This window comes from Dreissena polymorpha, chromosome 4 (genome assembly GCF_020536995.1).
Source record: "Dreissena polymorpha isolate Duluth1 chromosome 4, UMN_Dpol_1.0, whole genome shotgun sequence".
Lineage (NCBI taxonomy): Eukaryota > Metazoa > Mollusca > Bivalvia > Myida > Dreissenidae > Dreissena > Dreissena polymorpha.
The window spans coordinates 117,012,101-117,030,618 of record NC_068358.1 but is presented as its reverse complement, the minus strand read 5'-3'; the positions used below and the strand labels follow the sequence as shown (position 1 = coordinate 117,030,618).

Sequence of the window (18,518 nt, the reverse complement as noted above, 5' to 3'; positions counted from 1 at the left end):
TGCCAATAATTTTCACCTTCCCACATCCGACACCCTCGCATTTGATTCACCTCTGATGTACTTTCAGATTGTTCATGGGTGCGAAAAGATTCAAAGTGATCTATGGAATCACATATACATTTGCCAGAGTTGCTATTATGATGAACATAATTAAGATAATAGTGTTTGATGTTGAACTGATTTTGAAGTGAACTTAATCTGTAACATGTTTTCCCACTTTACTTGAATCAGTGATTGCCTGACTGCAGTTGCACTTTTGAAAAAAAAATGGTACAGAATGCTTCAAATTATTATTAGAGTTAAACAGCATGCTCATCATGTTATATAAACATATTGTGTTGTTTGGAATTGTAGAACTACAGTTCATGATTTCAATGTGAAGAAGGTGCTCTTTGTTTGTGTGAAAGTTACAATGTAAATGTGGATCAGCTTTTTGTATCTTTCTGTTAATTTTATGAATGTAAAGATGGGTGATTTGTAAGACAAAATTGAACATATTCTTTGAGAATTTCAGATTACAATTCAAATTTGTTAATTTTTATGCCCCCCTTCGAAGAAGAGGGGGTATATTGTTTTGCACATGTCGGTCCGTCCTCCAGATGGTTTCCGGATGATAACTCAAGAACGCTTAGGCCTAGGATCATGCAACTTCATAGGTACATTGATCATGACTGGCAGATGACCCCTATTGATTTTCAAGTCACTAGGTCAAAGGTCAAGGTCACAGTGACTCAAAATAGTAAAATTGTTTCTGGATGATAACTCAATAATGCTTAGGCCTAGGATCATGAAACTTCATAGGTACATTGATCATGACTCGCAGATGAACCCTATTGATTTTCAGGTCACTAGGTTAAAGGTCAAGGGTCACAGTGACTTGAAATTGTAAAATGATTTCCGGATGATAACTCAAGAATGCTTACACCTAGGATCATGAAACTTTATAGGAACATTGATCATGACTGGCAGATGACCCCTATTGCTTTTCAGGTCACTAGGTCAAAGGTCAAGGTCACAGTGACTTGAAACAGTAAAATGGTTTCCGGATGATAACTCAAGAATGCTTACGCCTATGATCATGAAAGTTCATAGGTACATTGATCAGGGATCATATTTTTTCGGTTTTGTCGGTCCTAGATTGATTGGGGTCATGAAAGACCGATTGAAAATCCCAAACAGTCGGTCCTTTTCTGTTTGCTAAAATTCGCATGTCATGAAATCGATTACACAGTGAACATGCTAACACCCCCTATTTACATTCTTATCTCGATTAGGTGTGATATACCATCGCTGCAGTCTCTAAACCGGTCAGGACCAGTTTTTTGCATGTCAGCCGACTAGTATGACCCCAAGCAGCGAAGATTCGCGGGGTTGTGTATTAGTCATGCATGAATAACCCATGTCAATATCAATCGATAATTTCAATGGCTTATACCTAGCACACTTATTAATCGGTCCGTAATGTGTACTCGTCCACGAAAATCATTGACAGTTACTTCGGAGATGGAAATCTTGATGTTATCCTCGTGGAAATTGTGCATTTCATGCATGAAACAGTAAACTTTCATATAAACAAAGAAGAAAATCAGATATTCTGCAATAATTGTGGGCGGACCTTATACACTGAAAGCACGGGCTGTAACTAAACAAAACATGCCAATACATTTTCCACCAGCGTAATAATCCGGCAATAAATGAATGAAAGTTGCGAATCTGATCGACAGCCGAAAGTTATTTTATGTGCGGAACTTCACACAAGTACACTAGAAAAATAATATACATTGTATAAAGCTTTAGTAAAAATCGTGTTAGAATCCAAATAATTTGTGTACGTTATTGTCTGTTGTTGAATAACCTTGACCGGAAGCTTAGATGTGTGGTATCAAATCACACAGATTAATAATATTGACAACGATGAAAAAAAGTCAGATAAAACAGCACACGAAACACGGAGCATATATTGACTCATCTAGAGTCCGTGCACGAAACAACAATGAAATAGCTAATGATAAAACCAATTGAGAAAACTCGTATTTACCGTTTAAAAAAATGCCTAAGGGAATTAAACTTGTACTTTTATTATACCACCTTCATGAATGGCAAAATCAATTGTATATATTTTAACGTAATTTGTCATGATTTCGGATATAAATTTTCGGTCACATTTTCCCCAGTTAAATCCAGACCAATTGATGTTGCCGGAAAATATGATCCCTGACATTGATCATGACTGGCAGATGACCCATATTGATTTTAAGGTCACTAGGTCAAAGGTCAAGGTCACAGTGACTCGAAATAGTAAAATGGTTTCCGGGTGATAACTCAAGAATGCTTACGCCTAGGATCATGAAACTTCATAGGTACATTGATCATGACTGGCAGATGACCCCTTTTAATTTTCAGGTCACTAGGTCAAAGGACAAGGTCACAGTGACTCGAAACAGTAAAATGGTTTCCTGATGATAACTCAAGAATAATTAGGCCTAGGATCATGAAACTTAATAGGTACATTGATCATGACTGGCAGATGACCCCTATTGACTTTCAGGTCACTAGGTCAAAGTTCAAGGTCACAGTGACAAAAAACGTATTCACACAATGGCTGCCACTGCAACTGACAGCCCATATGGGGGTATGCATGTTTTACAAACAGCAGGGCTCGAATTTAACTTTTTTTTCTACTTGCAAAACATTGCGAGCAGCTTAAATACCAACTCGCAAAATCAAAAACATTCTTGCAAATATTGCTATGATATCGTGTGCTGAGTGTGACGTCACCAAAATACATATTGTACTTGATGCCCATGACGACGTGTTTTTTTTCAATGCAAGCCATATAATTATTAGCAGCTCAATTACACCAATTTAATGAATTGTTAATCTATACTTTTCAATATATTCCATAATGATGAGGTCTGATCAGGCATAAACTGCACACAATCCTTGTAGAACATTTGACGTGATCATCTTCATCAACAACAATTTGTATTTTTATATTAAGATTTCTTTCCCCACTTTTTCATTGTATTCGCAAAAGGATATAATTTCCTTTTTTTCTAACTCAACGGTTGACTTTGCTTTATCTTTCGTATTGTTATTTCCGGCTGTGGGCAAAACAAAACTAATTATTTTTCCCTTCGACGCCAGGTCTATTCCAGTTCAATGAACACATGTGAATAGTCAACTGCTTCACGTTCTTTTCAATAATTGTTTTCATATAGAATTGTCTTTATTTTTCAGAGAACATCAACACACAGACACACAAAAAAACAATTGAGTCGCATTCTGAGAAAACTGAGCATAATGCATTGTGCAGTCCACACAGGGTAATCAGGGACGACACTTTCCGCCTTAATTGGATTTTTGCTAAGAAGAGACTTCTTTTAAACGAAAAATGTCATAAAAGCGAAAAGTGTTGTCCCTGGTGAGCCTGTCCGCACTGCACAGGCTAATCTGGAAGGACACTAAACGCACAGGCATGATGCCCAGTTTTCTCAGAAAACGACTCTATTGAGGAAAATAATAAAAAACTGTCTCAGAAAAAACATGGTTTAGCAAGACATTTCATTAGAATCTTGCTTCTCTGTGTTTGTTACATTTGAAAATGAGTTTTCTCTTCCTTTTCTGTTCTTTAAGGGACCTGCATAATTTCCGTTCATTTTTAATCACAAACAATATTCTCAGACACATTTAACTATCGATTTAACTTCTGTCCACCATCTATTGTTAAAGGAAAGTTGTCATAAATCAATAATAACATTTAGCAAAATGGTTCTCTGTTAAATTACTCAATATCAATAAGTTTAATAAATAATGATCATCATACACATATAGTTAAAATTATTTATGAACGACCATCCTTTGTTCAAGGAAAATTTCATAAATCAATAATTTATTTTAATTACAAATAAATTTAGAATAAATTATAATTTTGCAAACATGTGCTCTTTACACAGTAACATTTAGCAAAATAGCGTTCTCTTAAATTGCTCAATAAAAATAAGTTTAATTAAAAATGATCATCAAACACATACACTTAAAATTGATATAAGAAGTGTGTAAACTTTCTCTTTTGGTCTAGTTTTTGGTGTCTGACAGATGTGACAGTTGTCTGACAGACAATCAGACAGACAGATATGACAGTTATCTGATCAGATTTGGTCAGACATGTTGTCTGACATTGTGTCAGCAGGTTTCACGGTGTCTGCAGTCTCAGACCCTGACTCGAGTTTTCTTGCCATCTCGGATGTCAATTCTTATTAAGAACTGTTCTTTTCCTTCAAATGCCCCAGATTTACTTACCAGGTCACCTTGTCCATAATGTGTGCCATGAAAACTGAATCAGCATTACTTGAAAATGATATATCACATATGCCATAACTGTCTTAGGTGTCTGGTTAAAAAAACAGCCATGGTTGATAGAAAGCATATGATGCTGGTAATGGACAAAAGGATTTAATGTCCTTCTTTACAGACTTTGGTCTGCAAAAGGTAGAAATTTAAAATGCTTAATATACTGTTTGCGAAATTGTTCTAGCACATATTACTGCATTTGTATTTTGTAATAGTCAAACATTAATTTTAGAGGCCATGGTGACATATAAAATGAAGTGTCTGCCAAGCGATCAGGAGGCCCTGGTTCTGTGTTTGATAACCAGTTTGGAAACATTTTCAAGATCTTCTTTAAGACAGGAAGTACTGGTTCTACCCAGAAAACTGCCTCAAGAGTGTCTCAATAATGCTAAGGCTTTTGATGTAATGCCATCTAAAATAATTATGTTAAAACTATCAGGCATTTTGTTTTATGATAAATTTAAATACAATATTCCTACTTTAATGCCCCATTACATGTTATGGTAGAGGATCTGTGTTATATTTATTTCTGAGTGCCCTAGAAGTTTTACTCTAGGGTCTAGATGGCAATTTATGTTGCCATTGTATGCCATATTTACCTCCACATTGGAAACAAATCAGGATGTTTGATGTATATATCAGTTGAGGTTAAAGACTGAACCTCCTGAAGCTTGCATGCTTTATTGTTATTTTGTTATGAATTCCCCCTTCTTCCCACCAGCTCCTACGCCACCATCTCCCCATCCTATCACCCCCACCGCCCCATATCCCCCAGGTTTGCACTATCATTTAACCATTTGCATGCTGGGAAATTTGTCCTCTGCTAAAATGTCATCTGCTGAATTTCTAAAATTAGCATTATCTTCGATTTTTTTTTCAAAGAATACTATCAGAATAGCAAACAGTTTGGATCCTGATGAGACGCTATGTTCTGTGGCATCTCATCTGGATCCAAACTGTTTGCAAAGGCCTTCAAAATTCGGTTCCAGCACTGAAAGAGTTAAGCATAAGCAACAGCCATCCCCAGCTGTGTTGCAGTTTATACCTGCTTTTATTGTTACATTTTTAGGACTTTAATTGATACCTATGCTGATATTATCAGGATATCTGGAATCACAGAATTGGATTCATAATGAACATAGGATGGCTTGGTGGAATAAGAATTCTTTTTATTGCAAGTTGCCATCAAGTAATCGGCAGATCAGTGTTATCTCTGGAAGTCTCTATTGGCACTTCCTGTCAGATGCAAAATGCATGATGGGATTACATTGAACATGCCCTGCAATTTTGATTTCCTAAAATGTGCTAGTTTTAGGTTCTTTGGCAACATTGCTGCTGTTAATATTTGCAAAGTCGGTTTCCACAAAAATGATAAAAATGTAACTTTTTCGTGTGTTTTTTTGTGCTAATGTATTTGATCAATGGAATAACTTTTCTATTTTGAATTAAATTTCATTGTTAACAATAATGTGTCTGTTGATTTGACTTTGCTAGATACTAGTTAACAGTGTATATGGTCAATATAAACCCTAATCCCTATCTGAAAAAAGTATACATTTTTTTCTAAATGACCATCTTATATTCCCAATTAAATATTTAAAAAAGAATTAACTTAAAGTTAATCTCCCATCCATCTCATTGCAATATTGAAAACACCTATTCTCTTTTTTTTGTTAGGAAACAAACACAACACCAATTTCTAAATTTTAGTCAAAACAGCATGATTTTTCCAAATCTAAAGATCTCTGGCCCCATTCCCTAAAGGTTGAAATACAAACAAAGTAACACTGCAGTATGTACAGACCATGCAGCATCTTAACCCTTTGCATGCTGGGAAATTTGTCGTCTGCTAAAATATCGTCTGCTAAATTTCTAAAAATTAGCATTTTCTTTATTTTTTTCAAAGAATACTATCAGAATAGCAAACAGTTTGGATCCTTATGAGACGCCACAGATCATCTGGATCCAAACTGTTTGCAAAGGCCTTCAAAATTCGGTTCCCGCACTGAAAGGGTTAAAGTATTTACGAGAGAAGATTTTCCAATTTTTTACGTCCCACATAGGTTTTTCCTTTTTCCTATGACCAATCAGTTTAAGTCTCATACTTCATCAAACAAATTTTATTCCTAAAGTAATGTTACAAAACAGTATAATGATAATTTATTTTGGTTTCCTGTAAAAAAAAACATTGCTCAAAATGAGTAATTTGTCTTTTAAGCATTATAAATAAAAACTTATTTTTAAAAACAAAAATGGTAAGCAAAATGCTTACCTTGTTTAATGGAGACTTTAGAACTTCAAAGAGATCTGGTCCATATTATTTGTTCAATTTTTTAAGTTCAACCATTTATTATGAGAACTTAATTATTTCTTGCATTTACTGGGCTATACAACCACTAAAAAGTTCATAAGTATGTAGAAACTTACTTGATAATAGACGTGTAATTACTTTAACCCTTTCCCACTCAAAAGCAAAGTAAAAATTGCTATGCAAAAACAGCATAAAACCAGAACTGCCTGCAAGTAACTTGCAGTCTGTTCAGGTTTTATGCTGTTTACTGCTCATCAGTATCTTAAGATTGGAAAGAAAGTCTTTAAAACCTGAATCTAATAAGAAAGGTCTTTTATTAAATTTAACTTTCTATGGGACTACACATGCTTCAAAATAGGTATATATGTGGTAAAGGGTTAATTGCTAAATAAGTTAACAGCTACATATAAATGCCAATAAGCCAGTGGGTGGAGTTGTTGGCTGTCAGTTCTTATTGACCTTGCCTACATTCTTGTTATTCAGCCATGTTGATTGTTTATGCTTCAAATGATTGAATGGTGATTATTCTTCATTCTCACATTCCTCTTGCCCTCATTGACACATCTGGTTCAGCCGTTTTGAAGAATTTGCCTAGAAGTAATGTGTTGTTTGTGTTATGAAAAGGACTGGTGTACTAATGTATACACAGGTGCTGTAACCTTCTACTAATGACGTCTTTTGCATGTCTTGTTTATTACTGGATTAGATCAGAATATGTGTTGGAGTCCTATTGTGATTTAATTGGAAGCCCAAAAAATAATACCCTACCTATTTTATTTGATTAATTTGAAATCCAGCATACTCTCTTACTGAATGGCTATGCATATTCAGTGTTTTTTTTCAGTTTTGGGGGAAGGGGGTCGGGTCCCCTGAGGGGGGGAAAATTGGCGCGTAAAAGGGGAAAAGGGGGAAATTTCCATGCTTAGCTAGTAACAGTACAAAATCAAGTTTTAACACTATAATTCACCATAAAGAGGGAGAAAAACATAATTCAAACTCTTTTATTCATAAACATGTTATGGTCATGTTCAAAGTTCAACATTTCTGGGCTTTTCAGCGAATTTATCAATTATTCTGGTGACCTCCTTTTCACAAAGTCTGATCAGGGACTCCAGTGTAGCTTCCCCAAGCCTGTTTCTCTGTGGCGTGCAAAGCAGGTTGAGCAAACTAAACAGTCTTTCAACACTCTCTTGACCGGACTTTTCTGGCGTTTCACTGCCGGCATTTGAAGAAGACTGACTTATAAAGTTGTACTTGTTTGAAAAGAATATCAATTTATTTTTAAGTTAAAACAGATTTGTCAATTTTTTTACGATTTTGTTGTTGTGCGACATGATGGAATATGTATAATTTGCGGTAGATGTCGTAAAGCTAAAGTCGTGATAGTGAACTACGTACGGTTTGCGGTAAAGGCTAAAATAAAGTAAACACGCGGATGCAGTTCAGGAAAATTGTAGTAAATTCGTAACAAAAGACGTATTTAAATGAGGTATTGATTAAAATTGATTAACACTTCCGAGAGGGGAATTTTAAAAATATTTGGGGGGAAAATATATACTCTAAAGATGGGGGAATGGGGCCTAATAACGCCGAATATTTCATCCAAAAAAAACACTGATATTGGTTTCAAGCAGCATTAAGTGTTAGGTAATTGTAGATTACATATGTGTAACAAGTGAGTTTTTTCTGTGTTTAACTCAGTTTTAACCAAGTTGGTAAAAATACCCACTTTAAACACAGAAAAAACCAACTTACCAAAACTCACAAAAACCAACATACCAAAACCCACTAAAAACCAACTGCCAATACCGCTTGGTTTAACCCGGATAAAACCCGTGTTAAACTCGAGTTTTACACACTTATTTGGGAAGGGTATGAAGCCATGGATGTTCAATTACCCCCAACAGTGCAGATTATCTTCATTACATATTTACCCTTTCCCACTCAGAAGCAAAGTGAAAATGTCTATGTGCAAACAGCATAAAACCAGAACAGCATGCAAGTAACTCGCAGACTGTTCAGGTTTTATGCTGTTTGCTGCTCATCAGTATCTAAGGTTTTCAGATGATGCCTTAAAAACTTGAATCTAGTAAGAAAGGTTTTTAATTAAATATATTTTTCTGAGGGATTACAAATGTGTGGAAAAACGTATCTAAGTGGTAAAGGGTTAATTTTGCACATCAGTTTTCTTCATTTGGGCATGTAATAGGAGCCAGCTGAATAACATATGAGTACAAACTTGTTGGTTGCCTTGGCAATAATTGTATGATGTGGCTTTATCTATAACGCAGATTAACCCTTCACTGCTTAGATACATATTTTAATGCATTTGTTGCCCCTTAGAAAGTTACATTTAATTAAATACCTTTCTTACTAAAATCAAGATATATGGGCTGCATTCCCAACCCTTACATACTGATTAGCAGCAAACAGCATAAAACCTGAACAGACTGCGAGTTACTCGCAGGCTGTTCTGGTTTTATGCTGGTTGCAAAAGCCATTTTCACTTTGTTTCTAATCGGGGAAAGGTTTAAGATCTGATTTGAATGCCCCCGAAGGTGGGCATATAGTGATCACACTCAGAGGTCCAGATAAGATGCGTATTTGCGTAAAATACGCATGAAAAAAAAGAAAATACGCATGGCTTAAAATTTTGTAGAGTAAAAAAACTCCTGGCTAAATTCGGATTACGTATCGTGTGCAATTTCAATGCGTATTAGCCGTTTATACATGAATATAAGTTCATGTAATCATGACTGGTTCCCGTCATTGTGTCCACACCAGTAAAAACGTAGTGACATCACCATCTATGTACAGAATGTGGTTCCCGACCTAATTTACTCCTCAGTCAGAACGGTATCATTTCATTTTGGCCCACGATAACGGCTGATGTTGACACAACGGACTCTCCGCTGCATTTTTGAAAATCGATATACGCTAATGGTGAAAACATTTGACATCACATTCGAAAAAAAAAAACAAATCGCCCAACTTCAAGCATATAAGTTTTGCTATCAGTTCATCTCTTGTGTGGCACGATGGAAAAACCTTTTTCCTTCAAGCACTTTTTAAATGGCAGCCGTAATACACATATATAATAAACAAGTTTTACGGATACCACCCGCTTACCATTCAGATAATGTAACTAAGCACATGTTTAAACTGTTAGATATATTAAAATCCAGTTTGCAATCAATGAATCCACTAGAATCATTATGTAATGCGAAAACTTGCTGCTTGCTTGTTTTTCAAATGACCGTCACGATCTGTGCCGCCCTGACCGGCAGTCCCGAAAGCGCTTTTCTTTTTGTGACATGTTCAGCAGCGTCTGTATTTTTTGTGTTTTATTGTCATGTAAATAAAACAAAAATTAATGGCGAGCCAGTTATAAATGTATAAATATATAAATAAAAAGTCGACATCGTCAATAGTAACACCAGAAAAAATTGTACGCCCTATTATTGACAGTATATAAAATAAAACAAAAATTATTGCTTTATTGTGTACAAAACTGCTTGTAATAGCAAGTTAACACTACAAGTACAATTTATTATTAACTCAGGTCCTTTGAACATAAATACTCCTTAAAATTATCGGATTATGATTTTTACTCATCAATTAAAAAATTCATGAGTGAAATACCCTTCGGCTGAAAAAATTATCTGGAGCTCTGATCACACTGTCCGTCACACTTTTGCGTTTAGGTTTTAAAAAATGCATATAACTTCTATGTCGCTTCAGATGTAACCTTCATATTTAATATGCATGTGTATATGAACAAGGCCTTTTCATACGCACACAAATTTGGACCCCTTTGACCTTGAACTTAGGGTCTGCGTTTAGGTTTCAAAATCTGCGTTTAGGTTTCGAAAAAGCGTTTTTCGGGGGCATATGTCTTCTGATGGAGACAGCTCTTGTTTCATCTTGTATTTACATTTATTCCCATGGTTAAAGATTTTGAAAAAAAAGATATGTATTCTATTGTGCAATTCTATGGTTATTTGTCTGCTGAATACAGGCATTGTACCTTTTTAGTGTAGGGGAAGAAACATATGGTCTTATTGATATTGTGTTTAATTATTTGACGAAGCTATAATGAAGTCATTTTTTAATGGACCTTTGAAGAACTTGTACTTTTGAATGTTTTAGATTACCTGTGCAATTCCCCTTTTTGGACTGCCTTTTGGCCATCTTCAGTCGTCAGTGTAGCATTAACCTTTAATTCAAACAACTTCTCCTCCTAAACTCTTGGTTTATCCTCTATCAGAGTTGTTTGGATTGTTTTTGTATGCTGGATATATATAGGTCACCAGAGCTTATTATAGATTTAACAAATGAAAAAAATCTATGAAACTGCCATGTTGGGAGGTATAATATTTCGTTTGTTTCATCATATAGTTCTCTGTACAAAGTTTCTTCAAATCATGAATCTGAGCTCATAATAACTGGCAAAACTTTATATTCAGCAAGCTAACATTAACACCTGGCTTGGGATTATATTTGTGGCTTATTAGGTGAAGGTCAAGGTCACTAAATAAAAATGTCACTATGTAATAGAAAATCTGCTTCTGCTGAATTACATTTGATTGAGGTATTGGGGTGAAATTTTGTTTGTAGGTGTCTTACATGCACACCCAGCTTGGGATTACATTTGGGGCCAGTTTGGTCGAAGTTAAGGTCACTGTTTCTAAATATAGCAAAGCTGTTTCCATTCAGTTATCTAAATTGAGATGGAGGTATTTAAGTGCTGAATTTTTCTGCATTGGTTGCTTTTATGCTGACTTAGTAACGATTTGAACAGTCATTTACATTAATGTAAATTATTAAATAAGTAAAACATGATAATGTTATTTCCATTTTTTCTTGTTCATCAAATGAGTCATGTGAATATAAGTGACAGTTGACTGAGATGTACTGAATCATTAATGGTGGAATATTGCAGGAAAATGAAGACTTAAATCTGGGGCCACATATCTCATAGAGAATTGCATGTTATTATCAAATAAAACAGGCCGCTGTGATTTTCTGGATGGTTTATGCCACTGAGATGTCGTGATACTAGCATTGACAAGTTTGCCTAACATTTTCATGGGGAAATACAGTGTATTAAAGCATTGAAGTGTCATCACATTTTGTGGTTGCCACTAATTATGATTGCTTGTTATGTCATATTGACCCATGTTTTATCATGTTTTATATGTGAGCTATACTGTTCTATTGCCAATAGGTGTATTGTTGGGATTGTACATGAGATAGTATACCTGGTTGTGTTCAATGTTGTTTTCAGAACAAACAACAACACAAACAACACAGCATTAATTTAATGATAAAGACTGACTGCACATTTCACAATAGGATAATGGTCCTTTATTAATAAAGCATAATTAGTTTTTAGATGGCCGCTTAGCGACTGTCTAAGGTGGTTAGTCTAAAATTCAGGTCGATACGGTTTAGCTACTAGGAGCCCAATACCCGCTTACTACGCATATCCGCCATGAAAGAGTTGTATAATTTATGCAAAAGGTTTGAGTTCTCCAATTATATTTATTCACAAATGGAAACTTGATATCAATATCTTGTTAAATGCAATAGTTTCGAACGGTGCTTTTATAGAAAAGAATCCATAAACGATGATCGTATTGTACGTGTCGCAGAGGAGACTGTTTATGAAAGAATAAAATAGTCCACTTTCTGCAGGGTCTTCATGACATTGTATTTTTGCTCAGTCCATTCATAGTATGAGGCTATTAATAGATGCGCCTGTTGATAAACAAAGGAAAGTCCACGGGCGATAACAACACAATAGGTTACGCTCTCACATACACCTCAATGACGTAGTACAGGTCGTAAATTGAGGCTATTAATAGATTCAGGAAAAAGTTAACGCTTATTTATATTCTCAATTTATAAAACATTGAACATAAGTTCAACAATAACTTCAGCGATACGATAGACAAAAACAAAAAAATGTTTCATAATCGCTAAACCCAAATATAACAAACAATTTATAATAATAATTCGAATGACCTGTTTTGTAACCTCGTTCATGCTACTGCAGTGGGTATTTCTGGAAAACTTTCTTTGGTTCTCAACAGATAGCGGGGATCTTTTGTATTTACGGGTGCTAGCAACGCAATAGTAGAAGGTTAGTAGAACGTTTAGCTTGTTTATATTCACAGTTCTCAATACATAGACAGTTGGATATGAGTTCATCAATTACTACTGGCATACGATAGGCAACCTCGAAAATGATTTATAATCGCTAAAACCGAAAACAACTAAATATATTATATTAAATATATTTATAACAATAGATATCTTTTTAAAATGTAGTCGGCGTATATGCTGACTTTGAAATAAAGTTTGCAATTTACTTTTCTAAATAAATAAATACAATTAAACAAAAGTTAAACTATTGTGTTGTGTTTTTCACTTGTAAGTTGCATATTCACCGCATGAAATGTGTGTTAGCATTGTCAAACCACACATTAGTGTGAGTAGATAAAAAATATACTACTGGAGAGCACTTCATATGTGTCCTCATATGCCTTGTTATGAGTATCTTTCTTCACTATCGAAATATATCGTATGTTGATATTTGATTTAAACGCAGTTTTCTTTTGACACATTTAAATCACACGTCAATAGTGCCGTCATGTGAAAAGGGTCTTATGCGTTTCGGCAAGCGTTTGTTAAACCCAACATGTGCTTTTGCGCAGTCAGGCCATAGATGATGCTGTTTGCTATTAAATCACTCAATATGTTATGTTTCTCCTTACCAGAAGGAGAGATAGCCGAGTGGGCTATTTATATGATGGGCGCATATGGAATAAGACCCATTTTCGCATGACGAGAGTCATTACAAATCTCATTGCGAATTGAAAATGCCACATTTAAGAACAATGCGTTCTGATACAAAATTGAATTCAAAATAGCAAACTTGTTAATAATGGCAGCCTATCCACACATAAAGGAATGATTTCCAGACGTGCTGACCAAGTACGGAAAACATTGTGGTATGATAATTAAACAATTTTCTCTTATCGTGACACTATACTATTTCGCTAATGATTGTTTCCTCATCTTGGAGGCGAATGTGAAATTCTGCGAGATGGATTGTAACCCGTAATTGTAACAGGGCCACAATTTGTGTCGTTTTAGCATACAGAGAGTAGTCTGGAATTCCTTACACTGAACAGTGCTACATCCTTTGAATTGAGCACATACGCAGTGATGTAGCAAAAATTGAGAGGTTGTATCTCGAATCAGCTTATTAAATATTCGAAAATATTCATGCGTGTCTGTTGGCGTTATGTAAAAGTCACTAAGATGAAAACTGTGTATAACAGCTACGCCTAAAAGCGCATTAGTGCTCTATACCTATGTTTATGTCAGCGTTGTTGACACCGCATGAACTGCTCGGGTAACAAGTAAAGCATAAACAGCAATGTTTATATACTTTTATTCCTCCATATACAAGATACGAAGATTATTGTATATTTTGAATTTGTATATGGTGTCAAAAATCAAAAGTTTTGTACACGGAATATATTTTATATTCTTGGTGAGATAGATATTTGATATTAAAAAAAATATTCCTTGAATATGATGGTGACTGCAAATTTTCTTTATATTAAGTTCTCATTACCATTTTCATCATACTTTCTATGCTTTCAGAATGTCCAAAAAGCATGTTGTTTTTATTTTGTCTAAGTTATTTCTATGAAATAATAAGGATGATAAAAAGTGCACACAAAACTCGACCCGTGCGCTATGACACACACTTTATAAAGTTGAATGGCGTGTGTTCATTTCAAACTTGCGATTGATTTTGAAAAATGAATTGCGTGTTCAATTATGCAATAGCGAACATCTTCAGTGCCTTCAGCGCTTTGATTTCCAACTGGTAACAAAACAATACTAATCAGCAAGTTACATATAAATTAATTAAACAAACAAAAACACAACCAGACAAAAACAACAACAAAATTAACATGAAGTCAGAAAACAAACATCATTTTTATATTTTACAAATAAAAATGTAAGATTTACAATAAAAGAAATTGGAAATTTACTCATCTAAAGTAAGGAAGATACTCAAGACATTTTTGTAAGCATATGAAACAGATTTAATTAAAAAAGCATACACCATGTATGCTATGTGAGCATATAGGTTCTCATAAACAAAAAATGAAAAAGATAATTCATCTTTAAAAAAACAAATATGAAGAATACACAAAAAGAAACATTTTAGTTTACCAAAAACTTAAGATTCTAAAGAAACAGTTTTATACATACAAATGAAACTAAATACGTATGAATTAATTTATTTTGTGATTAATTTAAACTGATCCATGAAAATAACTTACTGTTGAAATTCTCTACCTGATATGCCAATCAAGCAACAGTGGATGAGGTAGGAACCAAAGTTGATGTTTATCTCAAACTGTTTCTGGATGTTGTGCTGCCACAAGCTTTCATTTTCGAGCTCATGGAAGTTAAAAAAATAATTCATGTGCAGAAATATTGAACCATAGGATATTATTGCAAGGATTTAAGTGTTTTGTTTCATACTTTCGTTATCTGAATAGTCAATTAAAAAAGGACTTATGAAATAAAACAATGTGTGTTTGTTGCTAATTGGATGTTAAGTCTTGGAATTAGGGTATGTGTGACTTTTATTCCCCCACTAAGTGGCATTAAGAATTGCACTTGCTGGTGCATCCCTCTGTTAAGATGTGCTGAAGCTTTGTTGTTTTTTCGTACTGATTTTTAACTACTGGGAGGAGGGAGCTCGGTAATACTTTTACAGTTTTACTGTTTGAAGATGATCGTCAGGCCATTTCCTGAATATTTTGTGAAAAATGCAATTTAGGGATTGGGAATTTTTTGGCTAGAAAAGTCCACTGATTTGGGAATTCTTTAACTCTTTATAATAATTCAAGTTTTAAGAACAAGTTGTAAATGAAATAAAACCGAGATAAATAATTATCTTACGACACTTCTTACAAAATTTTTTCTTCTCCATTTTGCTTTGGGAATGGGTTTGTTTAACGGACCTGTAGATACGCCAGGTAAAGGCCTGATCATAAAGAAATGAAATTTTGTTGTGGCCAGCTTTGGCAGAATTATGGCCTTTTGATTGTTTTTAGACATCCTTAAGCGTGTGTTTCAACTTCAGGTTGGATCTCTATGTACTTTCACATTTAAATGACCTTAATAAGTAGATTATTGTAATGAAAGGAACTTTGGACGTGATGTGTTTTGGCAGATTTATGGCTCTTTGTTTTTCCACTAGAATAAAATTTATAGTCCTAACAATTTAGTTGTTGTCCCCTACCGGTGAAAGCTGAGGGGACTTATGATTTGCGCTCTGTCTGTCTGTCAGTCTGTCACACTTTTCTGGATCCTGCGATAAATTCAAAAGTTCTTCATAATTTTTCATGAAACTTGAAACATGGACAGATGGCAATATGGACATTATGCACGTCATTTCATTTTGTTCCTACGTCAAAAATTTTGGTTTCTATGACAACAAATATATATATATATAATTATTTTATTTTTATACACCCGTTTTTAAAAACGGGACGTATTATAGTTTCACCCTTGGCGGGCGGGCGGGCGGCGTCCACAGCAGTTTCCGCTCTCAAATTCAAATAGTTTTCATCCGATCTTCACCAAACTTGGTCAGAAGTTGTGTCTAGACAATATCTAGGTCAAGTTCAAATATGGGTCATGCCGGCTCAAAAACTAGGTTACGGGGTCACTTAGTGCATTTTAAGGATTAAGCATGGTGTCCGCTCTCTATTTGAAGTAGTTTTCACCTGATCTTCACCAAATTTGGTCAGAAGTTGTGTCTAGATGATATGTAGGTCAAGTTCAAATATGGGTCATGCCGGGTCAAAAACTAGGTCACGAGGTTACTTAGTGCATTTCAAGCATTTAGCATGGTGTCTGCTCTCTAATTGAAGTAGTTTTCATCTGATCTTCACCTAATTTGGTCAGAAGTTGTGTCTAGATGATATGTAGGTCAAGTTCGAATATGGGTAATGCCAGGTCAAAAACGAGGTCACGAGGTCACATAGTGCATTTCAAGCATTTAGCATGGTGTCCGTTCTCTAATTGAAGTAGTTTTCATCTGATCTTCACCAAATTTAGTCAGATGTTACATCTAATTGATATCTAGATCAAGTTCAAATATGGGTCATGCCGGGTCAATAACTAGGTCTTGAGGTCAATAAGTGCATTTCAAGCATTGAGCATGGTGTCCAAAACCTTCGAACGGGCGAATCTTGTGACAGTTTGGCACTCTTGTTAAATCTGAAAATTGTGGACTTTCACCGACTTATATTGCTTGGCAATAGTCTTGTTTCAACTACTTTTAATTTCGGGAGAATGTTGCTCAAACTTACACATTTGAATGGCCATATGTGTAGATGGTGAGCCTTTGTTTTCCACTGAAGAATACTTATTCTAAAAGTTTGTATTTTCAACTCCTCATTCAATAAACACAGTTGAATGACTAGATGATTAAATAGAAAGTAATTTTCACTGCGACCTGTTTTGGCAGAATTATGGTCCTTTGTTTCTTATTATGCCCTGGAAGGAGGGCATATAGTGATCGCACTGTCCGTCTGTCAGTCTGTCTGTCTGTCTGTCTGTCTGTCTGTCTGTCGGTCACACTTGACGTTTAGGTTTCGAAAAATGCTCATAACTTCTATGTTGCTTCAAATGTAACATTCATATTTGGTATGCATGTTGATATGGACAAGGCCTTTCCATACGCATACAAATTTTGAACCCTTTTACCTTGACCTTGAACTTAGGGTCCGTGATTAGGCTTCAAAAAATGCGTTTAGGTTTCAAAAAATGCTCATAATTTCTATCAAAGCGTTTATCAGGGGCATATGTCATCCTATGGAGACAGCTCTTGTTCTACTTTATGATATAAAGTCTCAAAATTGTGAGTTTTCAACTCCTCTTTTACTACTGGACAGAGTTCTCTAATACTTAAATGTTAAATGCGAGGATGATACTAAAGAAAGGACTTTCAACAGCAACATGTTTGCAGAATTTTGGAGCTTAGTCTGTTTGTCAATTATGGAATAATAAAAGTCCCAACATTTTATGTTTTCAACTCCTGCAATTACAAAACTGATTTTGCTTGAACTTTTACGTCTGAATGACTTTAATGTGTGAATGACTGTTAATAAAGGAAAGGGGCTGCAACCAGTTTGGGCTGAATTATGGCTCTTTTGTGTGTCGGCTACAGAAACTATACAGTGGATTCACATTTGTCCATACATATGTACTAGCATCAGTGTTTATAACACATATCTAGTTTGTTTTTGTGGTATAAAATATACTGTTACTATATGAAAGGCCTGTCTTGAGGCTGTCTGGTTAGCGCAGTGGTTGGTACACATGCTTCTCACCTATGCGACCCAGGTTTGGTCCCCATTCTTGTAAGCAATTGAGTTTGGGTAGGGTTCACCATACCGGCCAAGTGGGGTTTCCTGTGGAAACGGCTGTTTCCCCCCAAAGCACAAGGCCTCACAAAATTTAAATATCTTTCAGTGAAAACAAAAAAGGTGGAAATTTATGCTTTAATACAAAATGAGTCCTAACTTAAATGACTCTAGTACGTCAATTCCGTTAGAGTGCTGGAACACACTTCGGGTTTTCACATAATGCAGCCTAAGGCGGAAGTACCTCATAAACTTCTAAATATATACACACACACACATGTCTTGTGGTGACTGTGTTGGCATTGCCTTTGATATGAGATGATGAAAGTGGCACTGGTCCAGGTGTTAGAGTGTATTTTGTACTCTTGACAGTTAGACTAACA

At 35.1% G+C, this 18,518-nt stretch overlaps 1 protein-coding gene across 5 annotated transcripts in view; it reads left to right on the top strand.

Moving 5' to 3' along the window:
- Positions 1-18,518, top strand: part of LOC127880245 (uncharacterized) — a 189,004-nt gene that overhangs the window by 61,403 nt on the left and 109,083 nt on the right. The gene's annotated exons all lie outside the window — the stretch shown is intronic.